The 25,143-nt window shown below is 39.6% G+C and overlaps 1 protein-coding gene across 10 annotated transcripts in view; it reads left to right on the top strand.

The window, feature by feature from the left end:
- The first annotated feature begins 12,077 nt into the window (after positions 1-12,077).
- Positions 12,078-25,143, top strand: part of KMT2C (lysine methyltransferase 2C) — a 133,196-nt gene continuing 120,130 nt past the window's right edge. For 7 of the 10 annotated variants that reach the window (XM_081834110.1, XM_081834107.1, XM_081834106.1 and 4 more), the window contains exon 1: positions 12,079-12,478. The gene's annotated coding sequence lies outside the window, so the exon portion shown is untranslated. Of the gene's footprint in view, positions 12,479-25,143 lie in introns of all 10 variants that reach the window. The other 3 variants (XM_081834102.1, XM_081834104.1, XM_081834105.1) reach the window with 1 other exon arrangement.

The raw sequence follows: 25,143 nt of genomic DNA, 5'->3' as shown, positions 1-25,143 counted from the left end.
TTTCTATATTTTTCTATGGTTGCAAAATAGTCTGCACATACACTGTGTATAGAAGAGAACATGGGAAGGTGCTGTACTGGGGAATTCATTTGGCAGGTTTCTGTTTTTGGAGTGCTGCTTTACACTAAAATGTGTATGAAATACACACAAACAAATGGATAACAAGAGAAATCCCTGCTTATTTGTGGCTACCATACATTCGTCTGAATTGCCTTGCCTTGGGGGAAATTGTGAGCATGGAGACGGCAGTTTTCAAAGAGAAGTTGTACAGTTGTTCCCCAACCTTAGATATCTTTGTTTACTTTTGTTTATTGTACATCTCACACAGAACATACTATAGGGATTCTGCTTGTGGCAGACTGCAACACTGAGGGAAGGAGATGGTGTTTAAAGTATGTAGTATGTGCCGTATTGGTCAAAGCCAGTATCATGGATTGTTTCTGTAATGGTATGTACTGGTAAATACAACTCATATGGTGGAGCACTGATGGAATGTGTTCCTCTCATTTTATAGACAGGCTTCCTTGCTGTGCACCAGCTGCAGCCACCAGAACACATAAATGACATGGTCCTTACACAATGGACTTAAAATTAAGTTTAAAATTATGGAACTCCAGTCTTGATATTTATGAATGACAGCAGACTAGTCTGATTCTGACAACAAGCCTAGCAGCCTTCTTTCCAAAAGAGGCTGGTGGAAAAAGCTCCTGGTCACTGCTACCAGTTCCAGATTCAGTGGTTGAAGAGAATCCCTAGGCTATAGTGATGATGGGAGGATAAACCACATCAATAGCTGGTAAGCATATCCCTCCAGGTTACAAGACTGAGGCAATGATGGTTGGCAGGTCTTGACTGGATTCAACTTCAAAGGCTTTGCCTGCATCCCATTATTGACCAACATGAGATATGAAAAAATAGAGAGAGTGTGTACATTATGCTTAGGTTATTGATGACACCTCAGCAGTCTCTACTTAGATGTGATTTCGGCCTATCTCCATTATGAATGGGAATCAAATGGAACATATATTGTAGGAGGATTTCTGAAACAACCATTCCAAAACCAGTCCCAAGTGCTACCTGACAAGCTACTCCACAAATCAGGAACTTCTCAAGGAGCTATGCTATGGCAGTATGAATAAATGTTTAAAAAGGAAAAGTACTGGTAGATGCTTGTTCATGCAGCTTGTCGGATCCCCGCCCATGGCTTGTGAAAGCCACATGGGACAAGCAAGCTGCTTTGCTGATCTGTGATCATCAGAGCTTCTAACAGGGACCACACAACAGACCAAAATCCACTATCTTTGGAACCAAGTTTAAACTTTATTACTGATTTGTAGAAAGTTATTGCCTAGTTTCCAACCTCTTTCTTTTTAAGAACAAATAATTAGGCCAATTTATAAAGCTATTTTGTTTCTTTACCCATTCCAGTATGCTTTCCAACCTGCTTTGAGAAAATGCTTGTGATCCTTGCCCAAATTTTATAGAGGAAATTATATTCTATGAATCTATTTACATGGCTGTTGTCAGTCATGAGGCACAGGTGATGCAAATGCCAAGTGGGATGTTGGTGTACTTCAGTGTTTTTAAAAAATTGTGATACAGTTGCCTATGTGTTGGTAAGCTAATGGTTAGAACACTGCAATGCAGTCAGTGTGGGGCTAACCTTGGGGTTGGTCTGGAAGCTGCAGCTGGTGCAGAACATGATGGCTAGGTTGCTTGTGGGGGCAAACCAGCATGTAACACTCTGCTTATAGAATTTGCACAGGCTGCCAGGCTGCTACCAGGCCAAGTTCAAGGTGTTGGTGCTAATATATAAGGCTGTGTATAGCTCAGGACTAGCTTATTTGAGAGACTGCCTTTTCCTTTATAGACCCAGTAGATCTCTGCAGTATGCAGGAAAGTTTTTCCTGCAAGTTACAAAGATCTCAGAAGTCTGCTCTGCAGTAACTAAGCAGAGCTTTCAGTGTGGATGCCCCTGTTTTGCATTCTTGTTGAGATATGGCAGGTGTCCACTATCTGCACTTTCCATAAACAATTGAATACTTTTTTGTTCAGACAGGCTTTCCCAGCTGGATAATTTGGTCTTCGCTTGTGACTGCCTATTTTGTGTTTTTTTATGTTTTTGTAATACATTGCATTGAGACGATTGTATCAAAGGCAATTTCTAAATTGATGGTTATGGTAATATGCTCTCAGTAGAATTAGGATAGTTTTAGTATCAATTGTAATAAAACATTTTTTAAAAATAAAAAAGTCATACACTTAACATCATCATATTTTTCAATGAAGGCTCTCAAAGTGAAGCTAACCAGCAAAGCTGAAATGTTAGTGTTATACCTGTTTATTTTGGCTGTGTGACAAAAATGCAGAATAAGTAACATAACCATTTTAATGATGTTTCTCTTACCAAAGTTTTAATATTACTATACTGAAATGAATTCAGAAAAGTGATCCTTGCAAGCATGTTCTGGGTACTTCTACAATTCCTACAAGACTTCATATTAATATTTTATAGTAACCCATATAAGCAATAATTATGATTATTAATTCAAAGTGTCATAGGTCACATGAAGGCAAGAAAATTTAAAATAATTAAGTAGGGTAGCATGTTGTTTGGTGCTTAAAAAGTAACGGCAGATAGATCTTCTTACTATAAATGCTGCATCATATTTGCATCATATTCAAGTTCCAGAAGGTGCAGGAAAAACTCACTGTAAGGACATTTCCCTTTCAGAACAGATTACTACATAAAGTATCATTTTCCTTTTTCTAGTGGGATTATGCTTAATTCAGATGTCTAGCATGTCAATAAGATTGCTTTGTGTGTTCTGTTATAGAGAGTAGCCAGTCATAGTGGTAATATAAACAAATATAAACAAAACCATTATTGTACTGTAATAGCTGAACATATGTGTCTGCAACTAAGGTCTCAGCAAGCCTGCTTTTTGAATGTTGACTGGTATATTCATTGTGAATGCATATGCAACACCTTTTTGGCCTGTTCCAAATATAGCTTTTCACATTACTCATATTGTGAAGTGAATGTAAAAATGGACCTCTTGTAGGATGAAAACAGTTGTATGAATTTATCCAGAGAGTCTAGTAGTAGTTGAAGTGCCTTGTGAATGAAATGTGGTGCCGTTAACTGGCATGGCATTGCCCTTTATAAGTAGAAGACATCCTATCAAAAGAAACAGTTAATAGCTGCGATCCAACCAAGAGTTAGGATTATAACTAAATAGCTTCTTTCAATAAACCAAAAATTGTATACTCATTTGGATTAATTTTGTTTCGGGGGTGGGGACAACATGCATTTTTTTATTAACTGCAAATCTTATACATGTTTGCCCAGAAATGTCACTGATTCAATTGGCCTTGCTCTATAGTAAGTGTGTTTAGGTATGTAACCTAAGAATCTCAACATGATTATTAGTAATAATGATGCTGTGATTGTTAATAATTATTTATGCATTTCTCATTCTTACTAAAACTTAACCCAAATGGGAGTACAATTTCCAATCAGCTGAAAGAAAAACTCTGACACATGAGCCCTTATTATGATTAGTAGAAATATTTGCTATTAAAGAATGATGGGATAAACTATTCTGCTATTACATAATAACAATTAGAAATTTCCATATCAAGTCATGAAAATGCACCCTTTTATTAGAATAAGTTGAAATGCTGTTTGCATTCCCCCACTTGAATTTACAGAGGCAAAATCTCATAGACTTTATTTTATGAATATAGAGTGTTGGCATATGTATAAAACCAAACCTCTACTTAAAAGTTTAACTTGATATCATTAAAATTTTTACTTGCTCATTCACCCCAAAGCCATAAACAAGTCTATCAGCTTGTATTTAGATACCCTACACTAGGATAGAACCCCCTTATGTTAACATCTGCATCTCACAATGGCAAGGTGTATTCTACCCAAAGACGCTTCTAAGTTTAGAATGAAGGCAGCAGATGGTGATGAGATGGGTGTAGCAAAACTAACAATGAGACAGCTGTGAACAGCACAATGAGTTACTGGGCATAGCATGTCAGGTGCTTAAGCATTAGTTCTTTTGTAGGTATTGCATCTTGGATTCATAACAAGACATTTCTTGAGTGGTGGTGTAGTTGAATAGTTGTGTAGATTTCCTCTCTCCCTCTAGAAATGTCTTCAGTGCCTAGGAAAGGCTTGAGTCTAGAAATATGGTCCATGTAGCACAGCATCTATAGGGAGAGAAACTAAAGGAGTTAGTAGATGATGAGGTGAAGATGTTATCCTTTCTCCTAGGCTTTTAAGTTTGTGTGTGTCTGTGTCTCTCTGTGTGTGCTCTTTCTGTTTTTGCAAATCACCCAGGAAGCATGGCTGAAAGGCAGCATGTAAATCTTTGAAATTAATAAGGCTTTAAAGTTTTGTTTTTTCTTTAGTTCATTGCTCCTGTTGCCCATTCCTGGGCCACACTGAATGGAGCACTATCAGAGCTAAACCAGTATCAAAGCACAAAATTTTAATTATTTAAAAAATATTTATAGGGCGCCTTTCATTCTGTCCCTAAGACTTATTAATCTTTCTGACCTAAAGGCAGGACAAAAAGCAGGACCCACAATATCAGTTTCAAAACAGAGGACATTCTTCAAATAACCAGACCTCGAACCATTTGTGGCTTTAATGAGCATGCCCAGGTATTTAAACAGGGCCCAGAAATGCACCAGCAGCCAGTAGAACTAGCACAGAATTGGTGTGATAGAGTCATATCACCTAACTCCAAAGAACACTCAAATGGCCATGTTTTATACCAGCTGAATTTGCTGGGTCATTTTCTAAGGCAGCTCTGTGGTAGAGCACATTGCATTCTAGTCCAGTCCAGTCCAGGAGCCGGTGGTGCTGTGGTCTAAACCACTGAGTCTCTTGGGCTTACTGATCGGAAGGTCAGCGGTTCGAATCCGCAAGACGGGGTGAGCTCCCATTGCTATGTCCCAGCTTCTGCCAACCTAGCAGTTCAAAAGCAAACCAACACAAGTAGATAAATAGGTACCGCTGCGCCTGGGAGGTAAATGGCATTTCCGTGTGCTCTTCTTTCTGTCTCGGTGTTCCATTCCGCCAGAAGCAGTTTACTCATGACCTGGAAAGCTGTCTGTGGACAAATGCCAGCTCCCTTGGCCTGAAGCGAGATGAGCGCTGCAACCCCATAGTTGCCTTTGATTGGACTTAACCATCCAGGGGTTCTTTACCTTTACCTTTTTAAAAAATCTAGTCCAGATATAAACACATACATAACTACATTGACCCACTTTCTTTAGGTAAGTCAGATCCACAGTAGACTAACAGCCTACTTTCACAAAAGGCAGGGCTGGCTACCACTAGCCTCTCTACTTATGTAGACAGTGCTGAGTCCAGAAGAGCCCCCAAACTGCAAAACTGTTCCTTTGGCGGAAATGCAACTCAATTCAAAATTTGCTGTACCCCTCTACTGGGGTCATCTGATTTCTCTACCCATAGCATATCTGGATTATGCTTCAGCTTGTTCACCTTCACCTATCCCCAAATTGCCTCCAAAATTCTAGAATTCCACAACAACCCTGGGATTTATAGGTGGAAAACAAATAGCTATATTTTATCAGCATACTGATGACATTGCAGCCCCAACATCTGGATGACTTCCCCAGCAGTTTCATGTAGATATTAAACTGTGTGGACAAGGTGGAACCCAGTAGCACCCTGTCTGCCGAAGGCCCTGGGGCAGAAATCCCCCAGTACCGCCTTCTGAGACCAGTCCTTCCTGGAAAAACTGGAGTCACTGCAGTGCTATACTTCCTCAGCAGGGATGGTGGACAAATTAATTTGCTCCATATCTGGGAACAAATTGACTTGCTATGAACCTTTTAGACGTTGTTTACATTAGAAATCATTTAGTTTGTATCTCTTCAATCTGCTACTTACAGTTCAATAAAGTCTGAGGGCAACCCTTAAACTTTACCCCTTTTTTAATACAGTGGTACCTCGGGTTAAGAACTTAACTCATTCTGGAGGTCTGTTCTTAACCTGAAGCACCACTTTAGCTAATGGGGCCTCCCGCTGCTGCTGCACCGCCGGAGCACGATTTCTGTTCTCATCCTGAAGCAAAGTTCTTAACCCGAGGTACTATTTCTGGGTTAGCAGAGTCTGTTACCTGAAGTGTATGTAACCCGAGGTACCACTGTGCCTTGTTCTCTAGCAGCACATTGATATTAGAGTAGAAGGAAACAGACTGGGGGTGGGGAAAGCTAATGTCAAAAGTGAACGGAAGATAAATATTCATCCAACCATCCCAACTCCTACTGTGGGTGATGGTACTGAAAGCAGTTGAGAAATCCAGGAAAACTAATAGGATTGCACTACTCCATCCATTCTCTGATGTATGCCATCCATTATAGCAATAAAGGTTGTTCCATCCCAAAATTTTCATTCTAAAATGGGATTGGAATGAATTCAAATAATCAGTTTCCTTGAAGCTACAATGATTTTTTAAAAACAATCAGTTATAAATCTTAGACTTGTTTATGTATTGTAGCTACTTTTAAGGTATTACCTTCTACAACCAATCATGTAAAATATTAATATAATATATAATTTTGATACAATGCTAAATGAATAATGAAAGAACAATGGAAGTTCTCCATAAAAGTGGAATTTCCCTTTCTCCTCTTTAACTGTTCCAGTACATCTTTGTGTACTCTTACTTTTTTATAGGTGTCCTTTGTTTGGTTTTCTGCAATCCACTCAACCACTTTTTATTTGATTTTTACATGTGTAATTTGGATTGCGACTTCTCAGTAAAATATAGTGTTTTCTTCACTAAAAAGCATGCAGTGACCAGATATAATCCAGATATTAGGTGATGTTAAAACACTAAGCCAGGTATAAATAACTTGATGGTGGAGTTAATGCCTTTTCATAAGGAAAAGAGAAAGTGAGAGCAACACCGGTTGATGAGGAAGCCACTAAAAGGTTTAATTACATGTAATCCAGAAGACTGGATCTAGAAGACATCTAGGAAGAAGAGGCAATATAATTATACATTACCTAATTGTGTGGGATCAAAACACAATATACATAAGCTTTGGATCCTGATTTAAAGGACTCCATAAACTTGGTGATACTTCTGTAGATGCCACCCCCCCTTACAAGATGCCTTTAAAACTTTGGGCATCTTAGGAAGCATCTTCACATGCTGTGAGAAAAGTTGGTTTGTGAGGTGGAAAAATTAAAAGTTCCATTGTATGTATATAAAACCTTATATATGCCTGAAGGGATTCATGAACCTGGTTGTGAATGTGGTGTTTTTCCAATGAGGTGTACAAACATGGAAGCCTGCTTCTATATGCATACTTCCTTTAGCTGGATCAAGGGATCTATTTGTTTCACTGTACTCTGAAAAAAGGTTGGTTAGGCATATCTTTAACATAGATTCTGACTTGTTTGCCTTTAGTTCAGATTCCTTATTTTTGCCTGTAGGTTGATATATTTCTGAGTATCTGCTATGATGGATTGATTATTTTTTGTGTTACTATAGAACTGGCTAACTTCCAGTTGTGATTGTGGAAATAACATATTTTGTTACTTCTGAATATTATTAACTTGTTTTCCTGGGACTTTCATAGTAAAGGGAAGCACATTTTGGTCTCTGTCACTGACCAGAGGATCAGGGGGCACTGGAATGTTGCATCCCATGCCTCCTAGTAAGAGCTTCATGACAGGGGAAAGACCAGCCTGTCTCATTCATTAGCCAGAGAAGCAGCTGCTGCAGGTAACTTGCGCCCCTTCCCATGTCAGAAAGAGCACTCTGCTCAAACAGTTGCCCTGGGGTCACAGAAGCATAGAGGGAGAACATTCTGGTCCCATCCTTTGGCCAAAGAGCTACAGCTACTAGTTCGCATGAGAACAACAGCAAGGGAAGATCTGCTTGGTCTGAACTGGATATAAATGCCTGCTTATACCTCAATAGCATCATCCGACTGTAAACTGATCCCCCCTTTCCTTTCACTACCCTTCCTTTGCCCATCTTGTCTTCTTAGATCTTCCCATCATGCTTACAAACTGACTCTCACTTTTAAAAATTGATATGAGCGACTTTGGGGGATAATAATTGACTGAAAAACATGATAAAAGAATAGCTTGACACACACCCTGAGCTTCCCTTTTGAAGCGCAGAGTAGGCACAGTCATTTGTGCAGGTCCTGTCCAAAGTTATGGGACTGAGCAAGCAAGTGGGCACTCCTGTAAGTAGGCTGATTCTGCTCATATTGTCACAACTGGTGTCACATCCTTGAGGATGGAGGTCAGGGTGATAGTGCCAGCTCACTGTTGTACCTAGACTCAAGGTGCCTCCCCATGGCAGGGATCACTCCGCTAGCTGGAGGTGGGACAGTTACCACTCCATCTGAACTTGGGATGTCCACTGTTGCTGAGGCAGGTCATTTTCCTGACAATCCACTTGGTCACTCCCTAGCAACTAGATCAGTACCCCCAAGCCACTGTATCCTCCAGAATTGGTTTCCAGACTCACATCACGTTCCTCTCCCCCCACCCCCTGCCAATAAGTCTTTGTGGGGCTCATGACAATTGTTTCTTTATGAGGGTGAGCAAACTACACCACCTTGAAAGTGAGCCTGTTCCGTATTAAAATCCTTGGACTCCAAGGAATGTTTATTAACTATCAGCTGATGGCAGAGATTTGCCTCTTTTGACAGGATAGTTGAGTGGGTGAACCCTGTGCATTTAATCTTGGATGAAACTGATTATCTTGGCCCATTTTATTCTAGTTTCAGGCCTGATCTTGGCATGGAAACTGCTTTCATTGCCCTGATGGATTACCATGATGAATGGGAGATTTAGAATGAAATGTCAGTGTACTTTATGCTGATGTCATCCAGAGCTGCTGCTTTTCAACCCTAACCACTGCTTGGAATCATGAATGGATGAGGGCCAATACAATAATATTCAGTCCATATAAGATGGAAGTTCTGTTGGTAGATGGCTCATCTACCAACTCATCTCCTCCTCGCTGCCAGGGACCTCCCCACAGCCTATTCATTCAAAGCTGAAATTCTAAGTCTGGCCTTTGCTTCTGGCTACTATCACCCTGCACAGAAGGGCCCCCACTCACTCTTGCTTGGCAGTCTTGCCCTCTGATGGTTTCCTTGATGGGCCATCACTGGCCTTTGTTCTCTGCTAATGGCCCATCCAGCTGGCTCTGTGGAGCTCGCTGGGCATACTAGCATAACTAAATCCAGGGGGTTTGGCAAAGTTTAATCATACCTTGACTAATTTTAGGTAAAGGTACCCCTGCCCATACGGGCCAGTCGTGTCCGGCTCTAGGGTTGTGTGCCCATCTCACTTAAGAGGCCGGGGGCCAGCGCTGTCCGGAGACACTTCCGAGTCATGTGGCCAGAGTGACAAAGCTGCTCTGGCGAGCCTGCACCAGCACAGCACACGGAAAAGCTGTTTACCTTCCCACTATAAAGCAGTACCTATTTATCTACTTGCACTTAAGGGTGCTTTCAAACTGCTAGGTGGGCAGGAGCTGGAACCGAAAGACGGGAGCTCACCCCGCCGCGGGGATTCGAACCGCCGACCATATGATCGGCAAGTCCTAGACACTGAGGTTTTACCCACAGCGCCACCCACGTCCCTCTAATTTTAACTTTTACTAAATTTTACTAATTTTACTAATAAAAAAATTAGTATTTTTTAGTATTTTACCAAAATTAGTAAATTTTACTAATTACTAATTTAGTAAAATTTTACTAAATTTTACTAAATTTAACTTTTACTAAATCCAGGAATTATGGGCAATCTCCCCCTCCCCCAACATTTCTTGTGCTATTTTTCCTTATGAGAAAGGTAGCATAACAGAATTCACTGTATAAATATTCTGTAATATAGAAGAAGCAATTTTAAACTACAATTTATTTTTTTAAGTCAACTGACAGGAAGTATCTCATTAAAAATCCTACAGTGTGCATAGTAATACCTCTGAAAAGATGACAGATACTCAACACATTTGTAGTTCTGGGGTAAGATATCCCAGCCTCTGTATCTCATAGCTATTGTGAGTTATATATGTGTTTAAACTCCAGCTGACCAACAAGCTCTTTCCCTAAGGGATGCCATGATGTCATATTTTATGACATCATGACACATGTTAGAGGGAGCTTGGAAAAAATATTGTCCTGTTAATCAAGGACCTAGGTTTTTACACACAATGCATTTTTTTTATCCTTCACCCCAACATTCCTGATCTTCATACCTTTTTATATGTGAATTTATGTATAAATATTATCTTTGTGGAATTCTTTTTCTGGATATACACTCAGCTGAATGACACAAATTGGAATGTTTTCCCATTGCCAATGTGTTGTGGGTGGATGGGGAGTGAAGCATGTATTTGTTTTCTTTATTAAGTTTATTAAGTTTGTTTTCTTTATTAAGTTATCTAACCTTTAAAATTTTAAATTAATATTTCTAACTATTTTACACAACACCAAGTGTCAAATCTAGGCTAGTTTCAACACTAGAATTTAAATCAGTCAAACAGGCTGTGTTCTAGTCTATATGAGGCTTATTTAACCCCTTATGCATACTCAGTGTGTAATATTATTATTAGTGAGAATCAAGTCTCTCTCATCTTTCACAAACATTCTGTGGCATAGATAGCATTGATAGCAGAGTGGCTGTTAGCCCAATAGATTTTATTATATTTTCATTTCATCATATTTCACTATTCTGAGCCAACATAAAATGGTATGCTGATGGAGGGTGGTGGATTGGTCCTTCTTAATTAAGTAGTAGCCACTGTTTCCAGATTAAAAATTGTTGTATTGTAAAGGACTGGGCACGTGATGTAAATCTTGCCCTGACTGCACTGAAGTTGTGTCAGATGCAGCAAAATTGCACTGTATCTATAAGGTTGGTGTATCAATTACACGTGCATTCTGATTCTATTCGTTTCTTTCCAAGTAAGGCCCACAGATTTTCGAGTTTTAAAATTACAATCATAAGTATTCCAAGTCGATGAGCATAAGATTACAGCCTTGTCTTTTTAACCAAGCAGAAATTTTGCATTATTGGGGAAAGTCTGAAATAGCTTAAGTTAAATAAAAACTATTCTTGTTTTAAAAACCATATGAATTTTAGCCGAAAAATAGGTTTCAATTTTGGCATGAAGATAATTGTTGATTTTCTAAGAATCTAAAGAGTAGTATCAAGCTTATTTAATTTTGCACAAGTTAACATTGCTTGAAACATACAGTGTCCTCCTTGGTTTAAGACCTCGTGGTGGATAGGTTAGTTTTGAAGGATAACTGGGTGAGTTTGTGATATTTTTAGAGGACAAGCTCAGGAATAAAAACTCAAGTGAAATAAAAGTTACATAACGCTTCCTTTGTTTCTGTTCACTTGAACTGTATTTTTGGCAGAAGCTAGTTGAGGGGCTGGAAAGGGGACAGAGAAAGAAGTGGTACCAGTGTGTTGAGAGTAAGTTGAATGAAAACTCTACTTTAAAATTGTATTGTAAGGTTAACACACATACATTAGAGGTGGAGAAACTAAGTTCTTTAGCAAGAGAAAAAAAAGGCCTCTCTTTCCTTGCTTATGGAACTATTCACGGGAGGCAGACTGAAGCCCCTAACGGCCTGAGATGACAGGTTTCCTTCCTGCTTTGAGAGTATCCACAGGCTTTTGGACACGCAGCTCTTAACGCAAATATGAACGTGAGTTCCATCAGACCATGAAACCCTCACCTTGATTTTGCCCAACATTTTCCCTCTGTTGTGCCAGCAGAGAGCTTATTGGAGAGCGAGGGTTATTGTGCTTGAGTCAATATCAGTTTGTCAAACACTGTTACCTGGTCAGGAAAGAGTTAAGTCAGAGGCGGCTTTCCTAGCGAGTGTGGCCGGGGCTCGTCGTTCCGGATCCTTGGTGGGAGAAATCCAGTCCGCACATTTGTGGCGCTCGGAATAGTCGGATCTACTTTCTCCTGCCCTGCTTTTTCTTTTTCTTCTTCATTCCTTCCCTCCCCTTCTCCTCCTCCTCTTCTTCCTCCGGCGGCTCTAGTGTTGGATGGGGGACTCCTTAAGGGGTGAAGTTCCGCGGCGTTTTGGGGGGCTCGGAAATAACATTTGTGAGCAGTGCCCGCGGTGGGGGTGGGGGCAGGACTCGCCTGGGGGAGCGCCTGCCAGTTGTCTTCGCCGAGGCTGCTAGGGAAGCAGCTTGGGAAGTGAAGTGTTGTTTGATTTGGGAGAGTAATATGGCTGATCTAAGGGAGTGCTGAACAATTTGTCTCTCTCCACGCGACGCTGGGCTTGGATTCTAACATGTAAATAACTTCTTCCTTCGGGTAATCGGCTTGGGGCACCGATGCCTGCTCCTTCATCCTTCCTACGGGTTTTGTGAAAGGTTACGCGGTTGTGGATGACGTTTTGCAGAAAAAATTGAACGGTGGTAAGTACCCTGCCGTCAACTTCTTTGTATTAAAGGGCAAAATATGACAGGAGCCCCGGAGCTATATATGGCAGACAGGCTATTTTACAGTTCTGTGAAGATGGATGGTGGGTTGCAATAACGATGGATAGTAGTAACCGAGGCACCGTGCAGGAAAGTTATCCGAATGGCTTAAGTTGACACTTGAGATATTTCGAAACAGTTTGTTATCTTTGCTTGTCTGGAAAACGTTTATATCCATGTGTGTTGAATATTCATAATAACAAGCACAACACTCTGCAATCAAGTGAAAAATCCAGCTCTGGCGTAGCAACTAATTTATAGCTAAAATACATTTGTTCAGATATCAGAAATATACTTATTTCAAATGACATATGTGACTTTTGTCTCTACTTGAATGCTGCATTTTTCTTTGCTTGAATAGGATATACTAGAGAATATGATTTATAGGTTTAATAAAGTCACTAGAGAATCTCTTTATTTTTGCAAATAATTTAAGGAATCAATATAAATACAGAACTTCAATAGAATGTTTAATATAACAATTCCTGCCTCTAATGAAATATCTTTAAAGAGTGTTTTCTGGAACATTGTAAATTAAACATAGTATCCAAACATTTTCAAATTATGATTGGTTTTCTACAAGAAATAGGTCATAAGTGAAAGAATAGGTTATGTAACTAGTTTGTTTCAGTGAACTTGATACACAGTATAAGGAGTTCTCTACATATAAGGCCTATAGGGTTAGTTCCTTAGTAACTCTGAATATCTATAAAGTTTTTTAAAAGTATCGAGTGCTAGATATACATTATGACACATCAGCCACCTATCCTATCATAAAATTGGAGTGTTTAATTTTATTTGATTTCTGAATTTTTAACATAGCAGAATTGCATTATACTTCAAAGTATCAGCACTTTATACACATTATTAGACTTGTGCCCGCTTGAAAATATAATGAGGCAGGTAGGTCTGTCTTGGTTTTACAAAGCTATTGCCACTACCATACAATTGTATGAAAAGTTCTATTGAATTTTTTTTTTATGCCTAAATAAAAATCCTAACTACAGCTATCCTAATAGTATACTGAGAGTATACAAGCACTGCTGGTACTATTTTCATGCACAATAGGAGAATCCCTGTAGTACAATGCTTTGTAGTTGAAAATATTTTTAGCTGTGATACTTTCAAGACAAATACAGGGTAAGGACAAGATACTGTTCTGTCAGCAGTGCAATGCAGCTGCATTCATGCTAAGCCATTCATTAATGTCTCTTTAAAGAGCACTATACAATAGTTTCTTAATGTTATGAAAGCAGTTGCTCCATACCCCTTGAATACAGCTGCCTCAGACACTACTTGTGCTGATGTATCACAGATCAGGGACTCTTTACTATACTGGGTTTTTTTATACATATGAATAATACTTAGCTTCAAATTACTTTTTTGTTTTAAACCTACTATTCTTACATGTGCTAGTTTCATCACTTCAAATTGTAGCGCTGACCAACCTTTTCGATTCTGCATCTGGACAATGTAATCTCAAATCCTAGAATAATGAAAAATGTAGTTTATGAGTAGTTTCTTCTTGTTTCATTTCTTTGGCGTTTTATATTACACTAGTCTGATCATTTTTATTTACATTTTTTGTCAGTTCAACCTGGAAACAGGCATTTATTCTTGTTGTTCACCACATTTAGCATAAGCAACAATGTATTTAAAAGTAAAGTACATTATATAGAATATATTTCATTCTTTTCCCTGCCCTCCCCCAATGAGTAATGTTTCTAATCAGACTCTTTACCAGCACTGTTCTATTTGTATTTATTTGGAAGTAAGTCCCACTGTGCTCAATGAGGCTTACTTCCTGGTAAGTTGGTAATGCTTCTGTTTAGTTCAATGGCACTTGCTTTTGAGTAGATATGGCTTGGATTGTGCTGTAAGATATCCTGTGATTGTGAAAGCTAGCCATCTCTAAAACAAATGAGCTTGAAGTGGTATTTCTGCTCTCTCTTTTCCTTTCCCTTGTCAGTTTTTTGTTCTGTTAGAAGCAGTGCTAAAAACAATTTAAAAAAAATGTTTAGGGGTACTCTCATTTTCCTACTCATTGAAATACTACCCCTCAATGAGGCCAAACTTAGATTCACAAAACGTTAAGGGGTATGTGTACCCCTGCATCCCCCCAGAAAAAAGCACTGGTTAGAAGTATGATTTGTCTTGTTACTCTGAGGAATTCCCATATTCAGGTTGTAAGCATCACCCACCCACAGGCGAGCCTTTCAGGGCTACTTCCAGCCATTTCCACTTTTGAGGCCGCTAGCCATAATGAATTGAAAGATGCAGCACCCAAAACCAAAACAAGGCATGAAAAGTAGACTGAGACATAATTTGAATTTTGAAACTTATCTAACAAACACTTTCCTAGCCATTTCAAGCTGAAAGTGTGTGTCACATTTTAGTCCACTGTACGTGAAAACAAGTCACAAAATTTATACAATACTAAAACATCGACAAGTGTCTAAATTTGAGGCCCCCTTTGAGCTCAAGGCCTCAGGCCAAATGGTCCCCCTGACCCCCTCTGATTGGTTCTGCACACATGTGTGTTAATAAGATCATATGACAAGCCTTACTGGATCAGGTAAATGGCACAAAAACAATGCAACAGTAATAGATAGATAGACAGATAAACAGGAATTCAGAAGTAGCAGGTTCTGACCTTATGGATCAGGGAAAGCCAGGGCAAAAATATGTATCTTTACAAGATGCCTGATGTAAATAGATGGTGCTTTACATATGGCAAGCAGAAGGGCATATTTTGTATTGCAGTGAAACTATCCAGTGATATTCCATAGGATATGGTACCACAAGTAAAATTTCTCCAAAGATCTAAGTGACTGTTCATAATGTAGCTTATCTGCAGCCTCATACTTGGCATTGCTTGGGGTTTCTAAAACAAATGATCCTCAGGGTCCCTTCCAACTCTACAGTTCTATGATTCTATGATTCTATGAAAAAAACAGTGCAGTCTCGAAAGGTTCAACTCGCCCTTTTGATCAACATCATGTCCAGTTGTATCCAAATATAGTCTGAAGCCTCTTCTTTGATATCAGGAACCACCATGCAAAATTTGCTTACAATATCTTAAGAACTTTCCAAATGCATAACAAACAGACAAACAGTTTTCTAAAATAAAGAAAGAAATGCATTTGTAGCAGGCTGTATACAGCACAGCAGACAAGGCCTTTTTAATGTGAACTGAACTGGAGATGGGTGCAGGTTTACAGTTGATTGTTGAGGCATCAAACAAGGAAGGGGGAAGGGAATGGAAAGACTTGCATCCAAAGGGCTGGGCAGGCTGCAGAGTTTTCTAGGTTGAAGACTGGGCTGAAAGCCCATTTCTCCTTGGTATCAGGATTGTGGCACCACAGTTGTGGAGGTGTGAGTAAAGAGATCTCTCTTTCTCTGTGGAAAAAGGGTTTGCACCACATGTGGGGTTGGGGAGTGCATTTAGCCCTCATAAAGTGTAACTCTGTTGTAGTCCCTCTTTGCAATGAGTCTCAGAGGACGTTGATCCAGAAGTCCCCCGACCTGTCCTATTTCTTCTGAGTCTTCTCCAGTTCCAATATATGCAGTAGGGAAAAGGCACTGCCTGCTGTCCCAAGAGCCAAAGCCTCAGGAGGAGGTAGCGATAGGATTTTTCTGTTTGAGGATTCCCATTCTACCACCAGCTGGATCTGCTGTTCTGTGTGCACTTCCACAGCTGTATAAAGTATGCATTGAACAAAATGCTTTAGTGGCGGAGGGCAATCAATCTGAGAGCTGTTGCCAAGCATGGAGTGGACTAAGGCTTTTAAAAACTGGCTCTTGCAGCCAACTGGTAAGTGAATGGCCACAGTTCCTTTGCAAGTCTGCAGAGCAACTTAGAACCTACTGGTACTCCACCTCTATTTCTCAAGGGTGGCACTCTGCTTTCCCCCCTCCAATTTTCAATGGCAGCAGAGGAGGGCAGGGTGGAATAAGCAGTAAAAAGAAAGATGACAGGGGACATTCTAGCAGCACATGGAGGTCTGAGCCTTGTGGATACAATGAGGTGGGGGGAAGTAGTCCTCTCGGATTGTTTCATAAGCCATTCACTGTAATGTTCTTTGAGAGCAGCCTAGCCTTGGAGACTTGGGGCACTAAGAATAATATTAAGGGAATGAACACTTTGTTCTGCCTTACCTTACCAGTGGTGCCCATGTATCAAACTACATCTGAGACAGCCTGAGAAAGGTAGATGACTATATCTGACAGTTAGACAGTTGGGAAATAGATAAGATTGTCTTACTCCAAGATGAACTTTAAGAAGAGGATAGGAGAAATAACAAAAAAAAACCTTGGTAATGTTTTATATAAGATCCTACTAGTAAGGTTGAAAATTTCAGGTGTGTTGTAACTTAATTGTGAGGCAAAAGAGACCACCAGCCACACCACTTGTTACGGAGTGCAGGGAAACAAAGTAGCTGCCATTCAATTAATTATCTGTGTGGTCACGTTTCATTATTGACTATGGAAGTTTTTTTAAAAAAAGTTCATACCCAAGAAGCCCTGCATTCATGCTTAGGAATTCTGAGGGTAATATAGTCTCTAAACCATAATAAGTTTGTGGGGGGATTGGGTGTAGGTGGGTATCTTTTCTGTCATGTAAAAAGTGACACCTGAAGAAGTGCAAGCAAAGAATTGATATAGACAAGTGTTGTCATGTTTTTAAAACACTGTGAGGAGATATGCATATTTAAATGTATGAGCCTTATCAGTGCAATTCTATTCCGAAACATGAAATATTAGCTGTACTTTACCAAAAAAAATTTAAAGTCACTAATGACTCACTTTACTGCATGCAGTGGCATTATTTCGGTATTTACTGTATATTGGATACATAAATTAGCTTTTATATTGTAAGATTTTTTTACAATGTAAATAACTCCAAGAAATCTAAAAACATGATTAGAGTGTCATGGGGGAGGGGAATCATTAAGCACTGGATGAGACGTTATGTACTGTCACTATCATGGTGCCTTGTATGGTATGAGAAATAAGATATTATCTCTAGGGAACAGCTTCTTTTCTAACTTGAAAGGAATAACAGTATGTTAAATTAATTATTTCAGTCATTCTGAAAGAAGAATTGTTTAAAGTGGAACATTTACATCTTACAGTATTTTAATGATCAAGTGCATCTGTTTCCCATGACACCAACTGGTATACTAAGAGCAAAAGGGGTGATTCCATATTGTCTAGAAATGTAAGACACCTGAATGCTGACTGACTTTTCTGCAGGGGACTATAGACTTGAATCTTTAGTGTTTTTCAGTCTAGTCATGCTAGCTTTTACTACTCCTGTAGTATGTAGTTCACTTGTGAAGATGAAGGCTGTCTGGAATACATTTGCAACCTGAACAGTAAAGTCAATCTGACATTAGTGATGCTGTTTACAACAGAAACAAAACTGAAATATGCTGGAGCCTACATTATGTTTCTTTGACCAAACTGCGGGAGGCAGTGGGAGACAGGAGTGCCTGGCGTGCTCTGGTCCATGGGTTCACGAAGAGTTGGACACGACTAAATGACTAAACAACAACAACAACATTATGTTTCAATACAGGAGAAATGAATGGAAGAGCTAGATCTAGCACTCACACAACTTAATAGAGGACAGGCCAGGGTATATCTTAAATTGCCTTGCACTCCCTGTTCCTTCTGGGAAATTCTAGATATTTTCTCATTAATTAAGATACAGTATGAAATTCTGTAACAACCAGTAAATAAAATAAAGACTCTTCTTTGGTACAGTTAGTATCTTACCTTAAGGGAATTGCTTGCACCATTGAATCCTTTCATATTCCTCATCTGTATATAAGTTTGGGCCCACATTCTTGTAACAATTACAGTGGTACCTCTGGATGCGAACAGGATCCGTTCCGGAGCCCCACTCACATCCAGAGCAAAATGTAACCACTTCTGCACATGCGCGTGACGTCATTTTGAACGTCTGTGCATGTGTGAGCGGCGAAACGTGGAAGTAATGTGTTCCGTTACTTCCGGGTCGCCATGGAGCGCAACCCGAAAACGCTCGACCTGAAGCAATCTCAACCCGAGGTATGACTGTATATATGATCCATCACCTTTTAAACTTGCACATATTCAAAGATCCTGCAAATAAGGGTATTATATTGGGGAAGGGCCATATCTGAGCAGTAGTGCACATGCTTTGCAAGCAGAAAGTCCCAGGTTCCATCTACCTAGTGGCATCTAAAAAAGGCTGGGAAAGACTTCTGCCTGAAACTGTGGAGAAGTTTCAGAGTTATCAGTATTCAGCTAGATGGACCAGAGGTCTGACTTGGTATAAGACAGCTTCCCATGGGTTGTATCTCGCTAAGTTCTACTTGGAGTAGACTTATAAAAACCAACAGCCCTAAGTTAATAATGTCCATTAATTCCAGTGAGTCTATTCTGAATAGAACTGTTTCAAGGACTTGGATCTCCTCTTGTTTGGTGAAGTATTGTCCATCTGAGCAGATATATGAACTGACAGCTGGGAAAAGTTCTTTTCTCTAGTTTCAACTAAACCATAACAAATGGCACTTACCAAATAGGAGGGTTCTGGCTCTCATTGGTTTAGCTAGATCTGTAGAACAAATTTAACTTTTTGTTAAAAGCAATTAAATTTTGTTGAGAAGTACGGCCGTCTATGGATCAGCCTTTCTTTGCTCTATGATTAGGAATGGGTTGTTAAGGCTGCAGTCCTATAAACAACCTGGGGATAAGTTCTGTTAATGCGTCTTCTGATCCATTAAAAGAAAAAGTTTTTTTAAAAATACATTGCTTATAAACAAGGTACCTATTTCAGTGCAAGGAATTTTTTCTGTTCCTGAGAACCCTGCAGAAAAACAACCATTATAAATATGATAAAAAGTTGTATGTTGAATTAATCTCCTTACTTTACATTGTTCCTTCTTCCTCCCTTTCCTCATATGACCAATCTTTTAGATTGTAATCCTGAGAGCAGGGCTATGTTTTATATTTATTTTATGTACAACACATAGTTGTTTGAGGCACTTTAAAAGAATGATCAAAAGGCCTACCTAGCCTTTCCAGTGAGATCTGTTATTGGGTAAAGATAGCAAGGTAGAGTTTTCAAGGTAGCCATGTTTTGAGATTAGCAATCATAGTTTTGAGGTTTTGAGAGTCCCAAATTATATACAGTACAGCATACTGCTGCATTATTTTGTATAAACGCACAGCATAAACACAGTCTTTGTCCCAAATAACTTGTAGTTTTGAGAAAAAGTGCAGCAGGTGGGTGGGACAGATGTATAGCATAAGAACATGAAACATTCTGGCCAACATGATTAGCATATGCTCTTGCCCACCAGCTGCTTTGTCTCGTATCAAATTGTGCCATTCTTTTCTATTCACATCTGCATACTGCAGAAACACCTTCGTGTTAGTTTACAGTACTTTCTTGTTTTGAAATTGTTCTGTTAGGAGTGACACCAAATAATTTTCTGTGGCTGTTTGAAATTAACATTCTTCATGAAATTGTTTAAATATGAATGACACTTATGGATCTAAATGATATAATGACATTCCCTGCTTTTAGCAGCATAATATTCCATTTGGAATTGACAGTGACTAAAAAATGGGCATTAAAATTCAAAATTTAATTTTAAAAATACTGTTGCGGCAAAGGTTTCTTTTTTTAAAAAAAGCTTGATTTACAAAGAGAGTGAATTTATCGTGAATGTAACACCCCATTAAAAATTATAATCTACACTTACAGTGTCCTAAAACTGAATAATGGCATTCTATTAAAGACTTTCTGAGTTAATGGCTCCTTTTCAGTGTGTGGTAGGGGGGGAGAACCATAGGAGGGGGACAACTAAAACCCGGACTTAAGCTTTTTAAACAACACAATTACAAATGAGTCCCACCAGGATTCCAAAGGCCCAAGACTATATTGGATAGTTACTTGAAATGCAACGATGACAGAGAGGTTAGCCTACTGTGTCATCAGAGACACTGGTGGCACTGTGGTCTAAACCATTGAGCCTCTTTGGGCTTGACGATCGGAAGGTCGGTAATTTGAATCTGTGTGATGGAGTGAGCTCCTGTTGCTTTGCCCCAACTTCTGCCAGCCTAGCAGTTCGAAAGTACACCAGTGCAAGTAAATAAATAGGTACTGCTGCGGTGGGAAGGTAAATGACATTTCCGTGTACTCTGGCACTCATCACAGTGTCCTGTTATGCCAGAAGCAGTTTAGTCATGCTGCCCACATGACTCGGAAAGCTGTCTGTGGACAAACGGAGGCTTCCCCGGCCTGAAAAATGATATGAGCACTGCACCTCATACAGTGGTACCTTGGGTTACATATGCTTCAGGTTACAGACTCCGCTAACCCAGAAATATTACCTTGAGTTAAGAACTTTGCTTCAGGATGAGAACAGAAATCATGCTTTGGCGGCATGGTGGCAGCAGGAGGCCCCATTCACTAAAGTGGTGCTTCAGGTTAAGAACACTTTTAGGTTAAGTACGGACCTCTGGAACGAATTAAGTACTTAACCCGAGGTACCACTGTATTTGCCTTTGACTGGACTTAACCGTCCAGGTTTCCTTTACCTTATATTTACTTTGTATTTACTTTGTCATCACTACCACCACATATTAGATGCAATATGTGCACTCACTTGTTTTTTGTTGTGTTCAGTATAAGATTTGCACCACCTAGCATTCCTGTTAAACAACAGGGCATCTGTAGCTTACTCTGATGGATTTAGAAATGACCATGTCTATGGCCCTTTTCATGTTGCTGATCCACACTGAGACCAAGGTTTTGATGGGGGTGCCTGCCATATCATCTGGAAAATCTCACAGAGCATTTAGGAATTTATCACTCTCCATGGGCAAATCATCTTAATGGGGGAAGTGTTGCTGCCAATCCAAACGTTACTGGGAAATGTTCTGTCCATGACAGTGCAGGGATTACCACTCTATCTCCTACTGAACAGTTGTATAGCTGAGGGGAGGAAAGTATTGAGCGCATGCCACACTTTGTACATCAGGGTAGAGATGTGCTGAGACAGCCACATGGTTGTTATGGTGGCCGTGAAGTCTGGAGTTCTTCCAATCAAGGCAGCTTTCACATGGAAGTTGATAACTCCTCATATCAAATGTCTTGGAGTTTTCCAACATCACACTATACAAGAGACTTCTTTGTCAGTTTAGTTTGGGAGACTGATGGGCATCAGGGTACTAGCAGAATATCCATTCTGTCTATCTGGCCCAACCTCCTAGTACAGATCCTGTTCCTAGGCATCCTTGGAGGGGAAACAGAAGCTTTATGAATGACAGCACTCTGTGCCCTAGTCTGGAGTGGTGTTGATCTGAATATTCAGGCAGTCAAAAATGAGTAAGGTGTTTCTCTCAACCCCCCCCCCCTTTCTGTTCACGTTGCAGTGATGCAACCAGTATGCAATGCAGTATGAATGCAAGTTGAGGAAATACATGAATTTCAAAGTGGAAATTTTTATTTAAATCAATCTGCTGTGCATAAAACACATTAATTATTTGTAGCGATATTCTAACATGTCAGCCTGCTATCTCCATGCATTTATGGTAGGCATGACATGAAACTTCAGCTATATACAGTTTGGTGCAACCATTATGAATTCTTTGATTTGCAGGCTTAAAATATCATTTTGGCTTGACTCCTAATCTGGCAAGGAAAATGTATAGGTAATTTGCTGTTATCTCTCTAGTAGTTCTGGGTGGCTTCCCTATTGTCTTTGAAGGACATGGTCATCTGCCCTAATAAAGTATACAGTTCTATTAGCTTTTTGGAGGGAAATAATAGAAAAAGGCATCTTAAACAATTATTTTAAAAAATAGAATCTTAAAATCTTAATCCTTATGCCTAGAAGATAAATAACATAATGATATCTAAGATACTGTAAGGAGAGTGCCTCAATGAGATAAATAACTTTTATAGTGTACATACAAAGTACAGTCTGCATGTTGCAGTAACTAAGCATTTACCAGTTATAGATGTTAATTATCTGGTTAAATGCTTTCTTGGAAAAAACAAGAAGTGTTGTTTTTCTGAAGATTGTTAGTTGAATTTTGACTCTTTCAATGTTAAAAGTGCTAACTGCTGATGTGTATAAAACCATTGTTTCTGGTTTTTATTTTACAAATTGGTTTGTACCTAATTTCTTGATGGCAAGTGTTCATGCAACTAAATTTTGTTTCTGCTGTCATGGTCTAAGTTTTTACTGTGAGGCTGTGAGTATATAGAACCTATTCTGTGTCAGAAATCTGCCTTTCCATTTCCCATTGAAGGAATAATGTCAAAGCAGCAGGGTATTTTCCTGTGGCCATCTGTACTGCACCTGATCGGTAGAGATGAAATAGTGAATACTTCTCACTCAACCTTTTTCAAGCTCTAATTCACATAGATAAACACAATAAAAATAAGTTGGGGCTGTGTGAATTGCCTGTGAGCAGTAGTTTTTCTGAGAAGTTAGAGTTTTATATGGTAATGTCTAATTTTTAAAACCTAGTGTATAAGAAACAGAAGTATACAGTACTGGTAATTTTAGAATTTTCTAAATAGGTCTGCTGAGTTCTTTCATTAAAGCTTCATAAACCAAAACAGAATGTTGTCAGTAGAATATATGGAAATTTAAAGTTTTGAGACCCCTTTACTTATAGCCTGTTCTTCGTTCTAGGTACTTACATTTTATTGTAATGTCCTAAAAACATCTAAAAGTTTTAAACTGCTCTTGAAATGTCTTATGAGAGTTTAAACTTTTTCACAAATGATTTATAGTTTCAACGCTTATTTAGTTTTTAGTTTGCTAGTGTCAGGGAACTGGAGCCAGAGAAGGGAGAGAATGGGAACTTACCGGGAGAAAGCTCCTTTAATAAGTACAGTTACAGATAGGTAGCCGTGTTGGTCTGCCATGGTCAAAACAAAATAAAAAAAGTAGTTGCTCCTCCTCAGACGAGGAGGGTGACGAAGAGCTGTCAGGAGGTAATGAATCTGAGAGGGGGCAGGCACTTCCGGGGACAAGCCACTCTTGTCAGAGAGGAAGGAGGGGGGCTGGGCTTAGAAGGTGGCTATGCTGGGGAAAATCGAAAGGAAGTTTAGTCGGGACAACTGACCCGCCATGAATGAGACAGACTTTTGAACTGCTTTGTAAATAGCTTCAAAGAGGCAATAAATCCTGTAAATATGGCTAGATTCCCGGACTCCTATCTTCACTAGCACTCAACAATTCATTGCTGACAGCTAGGGACAGAACACTGTTGTGCTGGGATAGTCTTCCCTAACCTGGTGTCCTCCAGGCCCTGGCTGCAGCTGATGGGAGTTGTAGTTGAAAACATTTGAAGGTCACTAGGTTTGGGAAGGTTGTGGTAAGGTGCAAAAAGCTACTAATATGTGCAATTACTGCTAAAACTGTCTAGGTATCAATGGTAACACTGTTGCTTATGACCTCCAATGTTACAGTGTGCATATGATAGAATAGGAATATATTATGTGACAGAAGTAGCCAGTGTGCTGCTTGCTAGGTGTTGTAGACTGCAACAGCCACCATCTATGACCTTTTACCTGGATTGCTAGGACTGATGGGAACTGATATCTAGCAACATATGGAGGGCACTTCGTTAAGTTTCTCTGCTCTAATAATTTGATCCATTCCCCAAGCTCTCTATCTTACTGGTTTTCTGGCTGCACAGAAAGGAACTAGTTCTTTTTGGCCAGTGGAGATGTATGGGCATTTTTTTCAAGGTTTGTAGAGGGCAATATGTGTATTTAGGATAATGCCAGTGAGAGAGTCCCCTTGCCTATTTTGTCTGTGACTAAAATTGTGATTGCTCAATAATGTGAAATAGGATTTGTCAGTATTTGGGCAAATATAGTCAAATATTTTGCTTACAAAAAAAAAACTATTTAAAAAATCCTGATTTGGTAATGCTTTGAGTTTGCAGAATCATGTGCCCACCAGGGGCTTCTTTATGTGTCTTTGTTATCTGATTGGAGTGCACTGAACTCCAAACATATTCAGGGAGCTCACTCTCCGTCATCTGTTGTGGCACTAAGGGATGTTCCTCCTACAATCCACTCAGCCCTTTCCCAGGATCCTGATCTCCATTCCCCAAGCCACTGAACCCTTCCCCAGGATCAGATGTTCCTTGAGGCTGCAATTCCACTCCCCTCATCCCACTTGGATCCTCCCATAGGTCCCCTAGCTCCAATCCTCTGATCTCTTCCCACTCCTCCAGATTTCATGACCTCCTCCAGGACAACTCAATGGGACTCACATGGTAGGACTTCTTGGTATATCTACTACAATTTTACTGTAGTAAATCAGGACTTCATGGGCAATGCTGCACCTGAACCCTTCAGTATTAATCCTTCTTCTCAATGTATCTTGGATGATGATAGGAGGAAGGGAAATGAAGACTGGATTGCATGTACACAAAGATTTTCCTTTTTGAAGATGAATGGGTAATCAGCATGCCCCTCTTCTGGCCAGTGTCCCCAGTCTCTCCCTTTTAGAACAGGTGGCCCAAAAAGGGAGATTGTGAGTGGGAAGGATCTCTGTCAGACTGGTAGAGCTAGA

This window comes from Podarcis erhardii, assembly GCF_964252035.2.
Source record: "Podarcis erhardii genome assembly, chromosome: 12".
NCBI lineage: Eukaryota > Metazoa > Chordata > Lepidosauria > Squamata > Lacertidae > Podarcis > Podarcis erhardii.
This window is presented reverse-complemented; position numbering and strand designations above follow the sequence as displayed.